At 39.5% G+C, this 13484-nt stretch overlaps 1 protein-coding gene across 12 annotated transcripts in view; it reads left to right on the forward strand.

Moving 5' to 3' along the window:
• The window catches only part of SIPA1L1 (signal induced proliferation associated 1 like 1), a 362478-nt gene that overhangs the window by 53681 nt on the left and 295313 nt on the right, over positions 1-13484 (forward strand). Inside the window, exon 4 of one of the 12 annotated variants that reach the window (XM_030319459.1) lies at positions 12040-12130. The exons of the other annotated variants lie outside the window; for them this stretch is intronic. The gene's annotated coding sequence lies outside the window, so the exon portion shown is untranslated. The remainder of the gene's footprint in view (positions 1-12039; positions 12131-13484) is intronic. 12 annotated transcript variants of the gene reach the window in all.

Genomic DNA, 13484 nt, shown 5'->3' on the forward strand with positions numbered 1-13484 from the left:
GTGATAATTATTTGTTTCAATTCATTTTCTCATAACAACATAAGAGCCCTTTGAGGTAGGCACTACTGTCACCCCCATTTTACAGATAAAGAAGTTGAGGTGTAGATAGATAGGTTGAGAAACTTGTGTAAGGCTACGCAGTTAGTAGAATTTGAGCTAGTTTCAGAGAGCTCACCCTTGCTGGCTATGTTGTACTATGGAAAATATAGCAAAAGTGGCTTGGGGTCTGTTATGTAGAGCCTCAAATGCCCACATGAATAATTTAATATATTGGAAGACATTTTTTTTAGTGCTTCTGTACAAGAGTTGTAAACATACTCTCTTACCTCTTTGAATGTGCCATGCTTTACTGCTTTTGAAATGCCTTTCCCGTGTTACCCTGTCAGCATCTACTCAGTTTTCAGTGTTTGCTTCTATATCACCTTTCTGTGAGGCTTTCCTCCCTCACCAAGGGAGAAGAACCCTCGTGGAGGCTCCCGTGGCTCTTTGGCCCCCACACCTTTAATACAGTGTTCGTTAGGTGGCAGGATGGTTGTTGACTTTGTTTTTTTCTCACCTAGACTGTGAATTATGTGAGTATTGGGATTGTGGGTCCTTTTTGTGTCCCTGGTGTTAGGTTCATCATTGTAGCCGAATAAAGCTCAGATAAATCACAGCTGATTGAAAGGGAGGGTGATAAATTCTCAGGCATCATACTGACTTTCTAAATTGCTACCCTTCTGAGTTACAGGTGTTTGAATACCTAGAGAAGAGATAAATAGATGATACAATTTTTGGTTGACTGGGTTCCTCTGAGAAAGAAGGAGAGAGATTATTCTGTATTTGGGGTTGCTGGGAACAATTTCTGGGAGGGCCAGGCTCTAGGCTGGGCCCTCAAGGAGGTGTAATGTTGAAGTTGGCAGAGGGGACAGGGCACGCCGGTTGGGAGAACAGCGTGAGCAGAGGACAGAGATGGGATCAGTTATGAGATAACACTACCTGCCCTGACACCCGAGCCTCTCAGCTTCCTGCCACACCCACTAGAGCATTTTATAGTGCAGAGAATCTCTTGAGAGCCCTGATTTTCCTTATAATCTGCCAGAAAGATGGATGGGCCAGCAAAACATTTGCCATGTTGTGGTTTGAATTTAAGGTAAGTTCCTAACACACATGGAATATGAAATTCAGGTGTGCACGATGCCTTTTTGGTAGGAAGAGTGCTGTAGAAAAACAGGCCCATTTGGTCTAAATTAAACTCGCCCTCAAGGAATTCCTTAAAATCTTAAAACAAGTAACCTTACATTTAGCTGGCATATGGTCAGCCCGACTCAAGTTTCCTTTGACCGTCTAAGACCATTAGGAACGTTGAGACTGTGGCCATGACTTGTGCTGTTGAATTCAGCTTCTTGCCCTTTCTCTGGAAGCATTCTGGCTGTGATGCGGGGACTGAGGTATTCGGTATTTAGGAGATATTTGGGAGAGACGTGGTTAATCAGACCCATGGAGAGGAACTTGTTGAAGAACTCTCATAATAAATGAGAGTGTTAGAATGCAGACAGGGTGTCTTTGTTAAGAAACTTCTTCCTACAATTGAAAACCTTTTAAAAGTGTTTTTGAGGCTCAAGCCAAAGTACTGCAAATGATGCCATGAAACTACCGATGCTCCCAAATTAAAAGCTTTCTTCCTCACGAAGTTCGGATTAATAGTGGCTGTGTTATTAAGAGTGCGTGCCTAACAGGGGAGGGACAGTCTTTCCCAAGATGGTCAAGGTCTTAGCTCACCATTTTACTGCTTGATTGTTCTGGGACCGTGGGCCCTACCATGGGTAGAAGGAAAGGCTAGAGGGAAGAAGGTTTGTCCCTTGTGTGTGGCCCATCCATCCTAGTGTCCTCTTTACACACAGTTGCTGGATTTAGTTTCCCTTTTCTATAGATTACTGAAGATCTTAGGGTTGTAGGTGTTTAAACATAAGCTTCATGAGGTTAGGAACTTGGTTTTGTTCCCTAAAATCTCCCCAGGGTCTAGAATAGCATTGTTAAATAGAAATTTAATGTATGCCTCATTGTTAAATAGAAATTTAATGTACGCCTCTCTGTATTTAAAAATTTCTGAACTTCTAGGGGCGCCTGGGTGGCTTAGGTTGGTTAAATGTCCAACTCTTGATTTAGGCACAGGTGGTGATCTCTCGTCTGTGGGAACGAGCCCTGCATTGGGCTCTGCACTGACTGCACGGAGCCTACTTGGGGTCCTCTGTCTCCTGCTCTCTCTCTGACTCTCCCCCTCACTCTCCCTCTCTCTTTCAAAATAAATAAATAAAACTTAAAAAAAATTGAACTTCTAGTTGCCATGTGAAAGTAAAGCACAAAGAGAAGAAATTAATTTGAATAATACATATGTTTAATCTAATATCCAAAACATTATCTTCTTAACACGTAATTAGTATAAAAAATTACCGAGACATTTTACTGTCTTTTGTCTGTACCGAGTCTTCAAAATCCAGTGTGTATTTCATGTCTCAATTTGGACTAGGGCCATTCTGAATGCTTAATATAAGCTACATGTTCCTCCTGCTTATGGTATTGGACAGGACAGGTCTGGAACTGTGTCTGGTCTATGTAGAAGCCCAGCAAATATCTGTTACATGAAGGAAGAAAGGGAGAGAGGGAGGGAAAGAGGAAGTGGCAAAAGTTAAAAGATGAGTAAACAGAGGGACATTATTTGACTTGTTTTGGGGTGCCCTAGTGGTTTCTAGCTGGAACAGCAACTGCATGATGAAAAATGCTGTACACTTTTAGTTTAAGATCGTTTGTAAATGTGTTACCTCACTGATACATACCTTCCACACCGCTGTGTAGACAGGTCAAGTTTTAACAGTCTTTAATGTATGGGTGGCCTGGCCGAGGCTTAACTAGGTTCAGTGAGTGTGTGGTTTAACCAGACTTCAAACGCCACTCTTCTGAGTCCTAGTGCAGTACTTTGTGCTCACTGCATACCTCCCATCTGGTTTATGTTACGTGTGCACATACTTCCCTGTGAACACTTGTTGGCTCTTAGATATGGGTAGATACTAAACGCGATACACCGAATAAACATTTTTAACACAGAACTATTTAAAAATAGTAAAGGTCAGATCTGAAAGTTTGTTTTTAATTCAGTAATCAGACAGGAATGGGTACTGTAGCCAAGAAAGTTGTGTGTGTGGCTTCTCGAGCTGTTAGGATCTTCTGAATTATAGAAAGCACATAAAAATGTGAGTGAAAAGATAGTTTATGACAAGGTATGCATACATGTGTTTGAAACTGTCCCTCTGTGTAACCATTTTATCTGTCAAACATTTGTTCCCTAGTAGGCATGTGTCATGATTTTCTGTTCTAGCACACGGAAAAATGTCTTGTTTCTTTCACAGAGGGAAAGTGACTTCAGCATAATAACCCTCCAGTGCTTGAGTTACTGGATTTTGCGGCTTTCTTGTTTCTCAAGCTATTAAAATGGTTGGTTTTATTGTGCTTAACTTTTAAATAAAACCCTAAGGCAGATACTTTTGATATGATTCAGTTTCTTATGGCTAAAATGCTGCAGAGCAGTTGAGGTCAGTTTCTAGAGCATCAGTATGATGTTATGGAAACATCTTCTTGGATAGAAGCCAACATTGATCACATTTGTATCTAAATCCTACTCTGCAGAGCCTAGTGTGTTAGTGAGGTATCAGTGCACAATAAATTCTTTATGCAAGGTATTCAAATATTTGAATTTGTGAGAAACAACTGTAACTTACAGAAAATGGCAGTGTAATTGTAAGGTTTTCCCACAGTGAGAAGATACTGCAAAATATTTTGTTCACTGTTTCTCAAAGACAATATACCACGAATTTGAAAAAAGTAATGCAAAAGTTAACTCAGCAAAAAAATATGTATTTAAGTCTTTGTCATAGCAAAAGCCACCACTTAGGTTTTAATTGATCTAAGCTGTAAGCAAAGAAGTTAATTCTAATTTATCTTGCATATATGGGAGATCATTCATAAGGAATTTTCTACAAAACCGCATGAATGTCATTATCCACCAGGTAGGCTAAGGGTTTAAGTGTGGATAACTCCTACACATACTTCACCTTCTGCTTGTAGAGCCTGGGGAATGCTAGGAATTCACAGAAGTGAATTCTTAACGCGACCGAACCTTACCCTTTCTGTGCCAACTTCTAGACTCCAGAGGCTTGCGGTGTCACACCTGCTCTTCTTTCCCAACTGGGTGGCCTAGAATCTGAATAGATGGAGGACTGGAGGTCCTCCCTGCAGAAGGTGGTGGAATCTTGAATACGCTTAGTTCACGAACAGCGGAAGACTGAGGGTTTATTTAGAACAGCAGTTCCCAGCCCTGGCTGAACATCAGAATCATCTGAGGAGCTTTGGGGCCTTAAAGCTGCCCAGACCCATCTGTTCCACACCAAAGTCTACCTACATTTCAGCTGTGATTTTAATTTCTCACTGAAGAGCTTTCTTGAATCTCTAATCATGGCGTGCCTTACATTTTTTACCAGCGTACCCACTGATCAATAGTGATTTCTGATGAATCTCCAAAATACTCAGGAAGGTTTGTTTGTTTCAGAGACAGGGAGGCTTGGTAAAGGGTGAAATAGGGCAGGTTCCTCTGCAAGAAGTCCTGAGAGGAACAGAGCCCTAGGAGGTGGGTAGGTCATGGCAGCTGGAGAGAAGAGGGACAAGTAGGCCAAAGGTTGGAGCCTGTAAGGGGAGTGAAAGAAGTGGGTTGTGCCAGGAGTCCTTCTGAGATGACTCAGGGGATGTGGGTTTAGCTATCTGGAAATTGCGTATCTTCGTAATTTGGATATTTCCCTTTTCCCATTCTTTGTCAGAACAAGGAAGAGACATGATTGATGACCATTGCTCAGAGAACCTTTTTCTTCCATTTGGATTGGTTTTAGGATAGTACTGTTGGTAGGAAGTCTGACATCTATTTTAAAGTGGTAGTTTTTTCCCACCACTGCTTTTATATTTTACATAGTCTTGGATACACAAGGGTACTTTAAACTCCTGTTTCAGATTTCCGGGAGATTGCTGGAGACAAGCTGGATGCCTCATGTTTTGGACGACTTGGTGTAGTTTCCTTCTTTTATTTGGTAGTAGCAGCCTTTGGTGGCATACTTCTTAACTTGTTAACTGTAGACTAAGTTATCTATTAATTCAAAGGTGAACCTTTGTTGATAATAATATACAGCTGTTATCAGAGCCCTTCCATTCCTAGGTTTGATATGCTGACTGCAGTGTGGTGTTGTTGGTGTGTGTATTTCATTGTTTGAAGGGCCCAGTTGAGAGTGCGAAAGGGAATTGATGTTCTGTGGAGTAGTGCTGTCACTGATGCTGGCTTCTGATTTCCTGGTATTAACCTGTAAACATGAGTCCCTTCACACCAGTTGTCAAGATGCAAAACAGTAGATCAGAGAATAAATGCACTTTTTTGGGAGGGTGGGAGCATTGTTTAGGACTGAACCACATTGTTTAGGACTGAAATCTGTTATCTGGCATTCCTCTGCTTTATAACATTTCACATAAAATATGACTGTGAAAAAAATAACAATCCAGAAGCCTTTTTTGATAAAGCCTGAAAATTTAAAATGTTATAGCACTTTCATTTCCCCTGCTGATTATGAGGATCTTTATTGTAGAAAATTGTGGAAACTACAATAGAATATAAAGAAGAAAATAAAGATTGCCAGTAATTCTGCAACTCAGCAATAACTGTTATTAACATTTAAACTATTTCCTTTCAGGGTTTTCTTGTGTATGTGTGTGTAGGAGGGGCGTGCATACTGTTTTTTATCCTGTTTATGAACTTAATATTATGAGCGGTTTCCCATATGAATAACTGTTCTTCAAAAATACGGTTTTCATCGGTTGGTCTGTTGCCCAGATATTTTCTTTACTTTGGATTTTTGGTGGAAACACCACTCAGAAGTTGGCTTGGACGTCTTTTATTCCTCCACGATGCCTTTCTTTCCCAGAGTAAGTTGAAAAAATCTCCACTGAGATTCCACAGAATGTTGATTTCAACGGTCCTAGCATACCTACCATATCTTGCTTCATGTAATTTTTTGTGTACACATCTAATTCTTCATCTAACATTTATTGAATCAGCCCTTCCTTTGTAACAGGTGCTATGCTGAGACCTCATAGTACAATGGTAATGGAAAGGAGATAAAAAGCAAAACACCGTCAGATAGTTTTGTGCCTGCGCCCAGGATATTGGCCCATGGGCTGGGGATACAAAGATATTATTCAGGTAATCACACAGTTGAATGTTAACTTGCAATTATAAGGGTTTTTAAGGAGAGGTAAATGGTGCTTATGAGAACAGTTCAAATGAACAAAGACAAGGTGTTTTATTTGACCACAGATATCATCTGATCCAGGTCTTAACTTTTATAAAGGTCTGTGCAACCAAGAAACACCTTGTCCACTCACAGAGCCCAGTGTGGTTCAGTGCTCTGCTGTGGTTGAAGGGCACTTGGGTTCTTTGTGCTCAGCTCTGACCAACCCATGTACATTCTAAAGAGGGGCTCACGTTAGAGAAGATTTTAGAAAAGATTCCAAATATGGCCCAGTTAGAAAAACTATAGCAAGTGCTTCTGAGGAAGGGAAGACAGGAGGAGGACATTTTAGTTGTTGTCCAATATGGAGCCATTTATCGAGGTATATAGAAGGGATTCTGGTAGTTGATGGGAAGAAGTGAGACTATTCTGCTGGTTCCCTTTCCATTCTAAGATTCCACATTTTTTTTTTTTTTTAAATTTTTTTTTTTCAACGTTTTTTTTTATTTTTGGGACAGAGAGAGACAGAGCATGAACGGGGGAGGGGCAGAGAGAGAGGGAGACACAGAATCGGAAACAGGCTCCAGGCTCCGAGCCATCAGCCCAGAGCCTGATGCGGGGCTCGAACTCACGGACCGCGAGATCGTGACCTGGCTGAAGTCGGACGCTTAACCGACTGCGCCACCCAGGCGCCCCAAGATTCCACATTTTAAAGATTATCTGAAGCCATTCTTTATGTGGTTAGTACCAAGAGGACCCTGAGGGTTGTTTTCAGCTTATGTAAATTTGGGTGTAGAGGAAGAGTGTCCACCCATCTCCCTGCCGAGTGACCCCTCCCATCTCCATCTTCTGGAAGTTTGAGGACCTGATGAGCTCCTGCAGGCAAACAGTATAGGAATTCTCATAACACATGGAAGAAGTCTGATTCCCTTAATATGGCAAAAGGGCATCTTGCTTCCTATCTGACTCCTCTCTCCTTTCTCTGTCACTGAGCCTTGGTTGTTTCAGTGATGGGGAAATTTCTTATGTAAGGCAACTTTTGTCCTTTGGTGCCCTTACTGTTTCTTTTTCTTACGCACTCCTCTCTTCTTGCTAAAAAAAAAAAAAAAAAATTAATTAATTCCTTTTTTAGGACCAGCTAAAGTTACCATCTGTAGAGTTTTTCTGGCTTCCTAAAGTTAGTCACTTTAGAACACATCCCTCTGTTATTATATTGCTGAAATTTTTTATTTAGTTGTTTAGCTTGTTCCTTTGGATTGTAAAGTATTTGGAACTATGTATTCTGTTTGACTTTTCAGTGCCTGAAAGGCACTCAATAAATGGCACACTCAGGGCATTCAGTAACTTTTGAGTGAATGAATATAATTCCTCATTTGCTTTATTGAACTGTCCCTTATTGTGGCCTTACTGTACTTTACTGTACTGTACCTTATTGTGGCTTTGACATTTGACATCTGTGAGACAAATAGCTGAACTTTTGATTGGCTGATTAACACCTTATAAGGTCAGGAGTACAGTTTTCTTGAACCCTTTATTAAAAATGCCAACAGAGAGGATGTTGTTAATGTGGTGGGACATCCTCGTTTCCACAAAACCACTTTGTATCTTGGGTGACCTTTTAAACCTCCTTCAGAGTTATCAAATTGACCTGTTGCTAATGTAGCATTATGTATCAACTGTACTCAAAAATTTTTTTTAATTATAAAAAGGATAAAAAAAGGTTATTAAATTGTTGTAGTTATATTTTCAAGAAGAGTCACATCTTAGTTAGTGTGCTAGGTAGTTTTACCACAAACATTTTTCCTGCGTCACTCGTTGGTTGTAAGGTAGTTTTGGCGTCAGAGGTAAAATAATGAAAGATAAGAGAGGGATGTTAGAAAGGACATAATGAAACATGAAAAATTAGGTAAAATTCATTACTAATTGTTCCTTCTTTAAGAAATATCAGTTTTCCAAATTCTAGGTCGCCTATTTTTACCCGGGTGCGTATTGCACTGTGAGAGCCTTCTACAATGTTGTTCATTCTCGGCATATTGTGACATGTCCTTTGATAGTCCAGGGATGTGTGGGAACCAGAGAAGAAATACTGATGTAATACTGCAACTAACAGAGCTTTATTGTTGTTGTAACCGACGTGTTGTCATTTTCTGGTACAGCACAGTGTGCAGTCTGGCATTTCGCTCTTATTTCACACCTCCTGTTGGCTTTATCACCATATTTTCTATCAGGTTGGTGTCTGTAGTGATCATTGCTGTTCTAAGACCGCCATGGCTACTGGCCACCGTATAGACCGTTATGGGGGCTAGGTGACATTTACATAATAAAAAAGGAACTTTGTCAATGGAGAAATGAAAGCACACTGACCACCAGCTTTCAGTACAGTAACTGTGCTGAAGGCGGTTGATTCTTCAATGGTGAAATGAAACCCAACTGTCAACCAGTTGTTTTATCTTAAACGAAACCAAACTGCCAACCAGTTACTCTGTTTTTTATGGAAATTGCCTTATGGCCAATTGTTTACGAGGTGAAAACACCAAAGTGCTTGCCGCAAAGACGTCTGTGGCAAAGGTGCCCATGGTGAAAATACCAGACATGCTTTATCAGGACAAAAAAGTGAGGCTGAGAGAAAATGGAAAATTACCATTTTTTATTTTTATTTTTTGTAATTGTAAAGAAGTGATAGGCATTTACAGAAAGGTGACATTAGAATTTGGGAGTGAAGGAAATCCGTACTAAGATAAGTTCCAAAGAAAATTGTATGTGCCCTGTGAGCAGCTCAGGAACATACCATATTCTAATGCGGCATAGAGCTCCTAGTTGGCAAAGGCTGGTTTTTATAACCGACCATGCTCACGTGTGCAGGAGTTGCTTCAAAAAGAGCTTGGCAGTTAATCAGCACTGGTAGTCTGGTTTTCCAGCGCTGATCAGACCCTGCAATATCTGATACGCTTAAACAGAAATTTCTGAACATTGATGTCTACTAGAAAATGACTTGTTAACAATGAGAAATCTATTTCCAAGGGAACAAGTATTTCATACTGTGGTGAGAGAATCCTGTTCCCAGCTGGTACGTTCCCAGGGCAGGATTGGTTTCTTCCGCTTTGGCCAGGTTTGCTTTAGGCCACTTCACTTTTACGAAAGACCTGTGTTCATACCTGTTTTCGCTATCTGAAAGACATCCAAAGAGGGTTTTTGCTTTCATGAAATGGAAACGACTTTTTCGCTTTGCGCCACTTCGGCTTACGAAAAGTTTCATGAGAAAGCTCTACTTCTGGGTAGCAGGGGAAACCTGCATTCTCTCCAGAAAGCTTCCCGGTACGCGTGTGCATCAAGGCTGGCAAGGGTGGATAGCGTTGCTGATGCTCCTTTGGGCGGAGCGTAGGACTTGCTGCCCAAGTGTGTTCTTTGTTCCCTGCCAACATACCGTCCTAGATTTCTTCAAGTTGTTCTACTGGGCACGAATCCTTTTTCTCAGAGCTTCTGGCTGATTCCAATCAAAATAGGGTGTGCCTTCCCTTGCTATTCTAAAGAGCTTCAGTTCCTCTGTTTGTAAAATTATGTCGAATTCATTTCTAAATGTTGATTCATTAACTGGAACCCTCTGTAAGGGATTATTACTTTGTAGATAGTGGTTGTGTAAATTGGTTCAGTTCTTAGAATGTTGTGTTCTTAATCTCTTGTTCCATTGATGCACTCTCTGGACTTGATAATTGATACCCAGATTTTTGTTTATAAGAAAGAACTTTCTTACTTGAGAGACTTTCTCTGGTGGGACTGTCTTCTTCTATCCAAATTTGTTCTCTTATTCTTCACCTCCCCTAACCCTAACCTGTATACATCCTTTGTAAAATGTTCCTTAAAAATCAGCAGTGAATAAGATGACCTTTGTCCGTAAGCACACTATTTAATTGCATATTTGAATTTAATGATTTTGGATTCAGGTTTGATTTAAGTGATGTGGATTCCTGTTGCAAAAAACCCAAACATTTTAGATATTCCTGACACTTGTAGTTGAATAATATGCTCAAAGCACCTTCTATAGCTAATTTTCTTTTTGACTCATTAAGAGGACTTCACCTGATAGATAAGCAATAATTAGAAAGATAGCTTAAAAAATTTGTAATTTATTTTGCTACTACCTGAAAAGAGGAAAGTGTTAGAACTTCTTTAAAAAATTCTTTCTTCTTCTTTTTTTTTTTTTTGAGAGTGAATGTGTGCCCACCCATATGTGCCTGTGGGCAGAGAAAGGGCAGAAGGAAAGGGAGAGAGAGAATCTTAAATGGGCTTCATGCTCAGCGGGAGTCTGAAGCAGGGCTTGATCTCATAACCGTGAGATCATGACCCGAGCTGAAATCGAGTCGGGACACTTACCAACTGAGCCATCTAGGCGGCCCTAAAAAATTATTTTTATGTGTTCAATTATGGGTACAAACTTTGGGAATATTAGTCATGTTTTATAATTGGGCTGCACTGTATAAGTATGAAAGAGAAAATACACGAGGGCATAATTATAGCCAAATGTGCAGTTATATTGGTCTCTTAGAGATGGAGCCTGAATAGGACCCTTGGGAAATTTTCCTGAAAAGAATCCTTGATGATCTATACTTTTATCAAATCTAAAAAATACAGTTGACTTTTGAACAGTGTCAGGGTTAAGGATGCAGACCCCCTCCACTCCCCCCAGTTGAAAATCTGAGTATGAGTTTTGACTTTCCCAAAACTTTATTAATAGCCTGCTGTTGAGTGGAAGCCTTACCACTAACAAAAATAGCCAGTTAACACATATGTTGTATGTTATACATATTACATACTGTATTTTTACAATAAAATAAGCTAGGGAAAAGAGAATATTGCTAAGAAAATCATAAGGAAAAGAAAATACATTTACAGTACTGTACTGTATTTATTGATAAAAATCCATGTATAAGTGGATCTGTACTGTTCAAACCTGTGTTATTCAAGGATCAACTGTAGACTTCTAATATTGTCAATAAAGTAGATTTAACGTAATAACAAAGAAAAGTAATCTTAATTTTGGCAATTGCCTGAAATTGCCAGGCACAGAATATATGCAGGTTGTTTTGTTTTGTGTTTCCAGAGGCCAGTCCCCTCGTTGAATTTTAGATAGGCCCATGCTACGATTGTTAATTCCTCCAACATGACGTAATGAGCCAGGCCTTGGATTGACATTTTAAAATGATTCAAGAGCTGTCCTGCTGTGGACTGCACTAGGATTCCTTTCACTAAGACCCCTCCCTTGGACTTTATCCCTAAGAACCAGACTGTGTGAGCACCAGGGTCATTCCTCGTGGCCCAGTGTGTGGAGAGATTTATATTTATTAAGTACCAATTATGTGCTAGGTATTTGCTGGGTACTCTGTATATATTATTTCAGTTAAGCTTTTTACAACTTGAAGATTAAAGAATTAGTCTCTGCATTTCAGTCATGGAGTAGTAACTTGTCCAGGGACCCACTAAAGGTAATTACGTCTGAAACTTGGCGGAGCCCATGCTTTTTCCACTCTACTGTGATAAGCTGTACTTGGGGAGGGGAACACAGTGGCTTAGAGAACATTTCCTGTTCCCTTTCCCCTAAGCTGCTGGGATCTCTTTTGGTATACATGAGCTAGGCCAACATGATTATTAAAAACAATTACTCATTGATACACCAGCCATCTAGTCATCCATCCATTCATCCATGCATCTAACAGATATTTATTGAGTACTTATTGTGTGCCAGGTGCTGTGTGAGAACCTGCAGATATGCTGGTTACCAAGTCCTCTCTGCCTTCATGAAGCTTATACTTGATTATCCAAAGACTCATTATACAGTGAGTATGGGGGTGGGAGAGAGTGTCTGGATTTCTCAGCCCGATATCAGTCTCATAGGAGGCCCTTAACAAGTGTGTTTCTTTTGCCCCATTTCTTTTTACCTAATTTTTATGTGCCTGGTCAAATATTATCTCTTGTTTGTTCATTTATCGTTGTACTTTGAATTGTTGACTTGGATTTGTGTGTTTTTGTCAGTTCATTCAAGATCAGTCTGTTAATCTTTAGGAACCAGCATGTTCCTCAAAGCGATTTCATCTAAGTGGTCAGTTACTCTCATTTTGAATATTAAGAATGTGGTATGGGGTACAAACTTTCAGTTATAAGACGAGTAAGTTCTGAGGGTCTAATGTATATCGTGGTGACTATAGTTGATTAACACCCTATTGTTTAATTGAGAACTTTTTTTTAAAAAAGAAGTAAATATGTGAAGTGATGGTTGTATTAATTAACTTGATGGAAGGAATCATTTCACAGTGTATACATACATCAAATCATCATGTGGTACACTGTAAATATCTTACAATTTCGTCTCTTATACCTCAAAGCTGGAAAAAAAAGGCGGCATGATAAAAATGGTGTGATTTTTTTTTTTTTTTTTTTTTTTTTTTTGCTGAAATGTTAGCTCTTTACTTCTTGTATAGACAATAAACCTAACTACATTGTATATACAAACTTCTATACTGTTTTCAGTATCGTTAATAATTTACCATATGTTATATTACGTGTCATTTTAAAAGGTTTATTATATTTTACAAGGTGAGATAATGAGTTAATGCCAAAACTCATTAACTGGAGCATGAAACTGAAGATTCTGTTAGGAAATTCATTGAGCAAATGTTATTTATTACAGAGAATCTTGAGTTAATCTTATTTTTGTAAGGTTTCTTCTGTAGGTTATTTTGTATCTCTTGATAAATTTAAATTATCTACTGATAGATGTTCAAGTTAAGCTAGATGGACAAATGTCATAATGCCCATTTAGAGCTGACTGTTTCCTGAACTGGTCTCTGTGTGGCTGATGTTTCCTGAACTGGTCTCTGTGTGGCAGACTATGTTGAAGATAAATATTAATAACCTCAAAGATCGATTGAATGTAACTTTGACCGAGATGTTATTTTTGAGAACAGTGTAGTTCATTGTATGGTGGTGCAGTTTCTTATTTTGACTTTGATTCCATTTTTCTCAGTCATCACATCTCATTGTTTTCCAGGCGGTCTCTCCCAAACTCATTGATTGCTCTGTTCCCACTCTCCTGGAAAATTGCCGCAGCCTTGTTACTGGTATTTCTTTATTCATCACCCTTCCTCTTTCAGGCTCTCTTCCACATTACTGTTGAAGTTTCTTGGGGGGAAA

Source organism: Lynx canadensis, chromosome B3, assembly GCF_007474595.2.
Source record: "Lynx canadensis isolate LIC74 chromosome B3, mLynCan4.pri.v2, whole genome shotgun sequence".
In the NCBI taxonomy this organism is placed as follows: Eukaryota; Metazoa; Chordata; class Mammalia; order Carnivora; family Felidae; genus Lynx; species Lynx canadensis.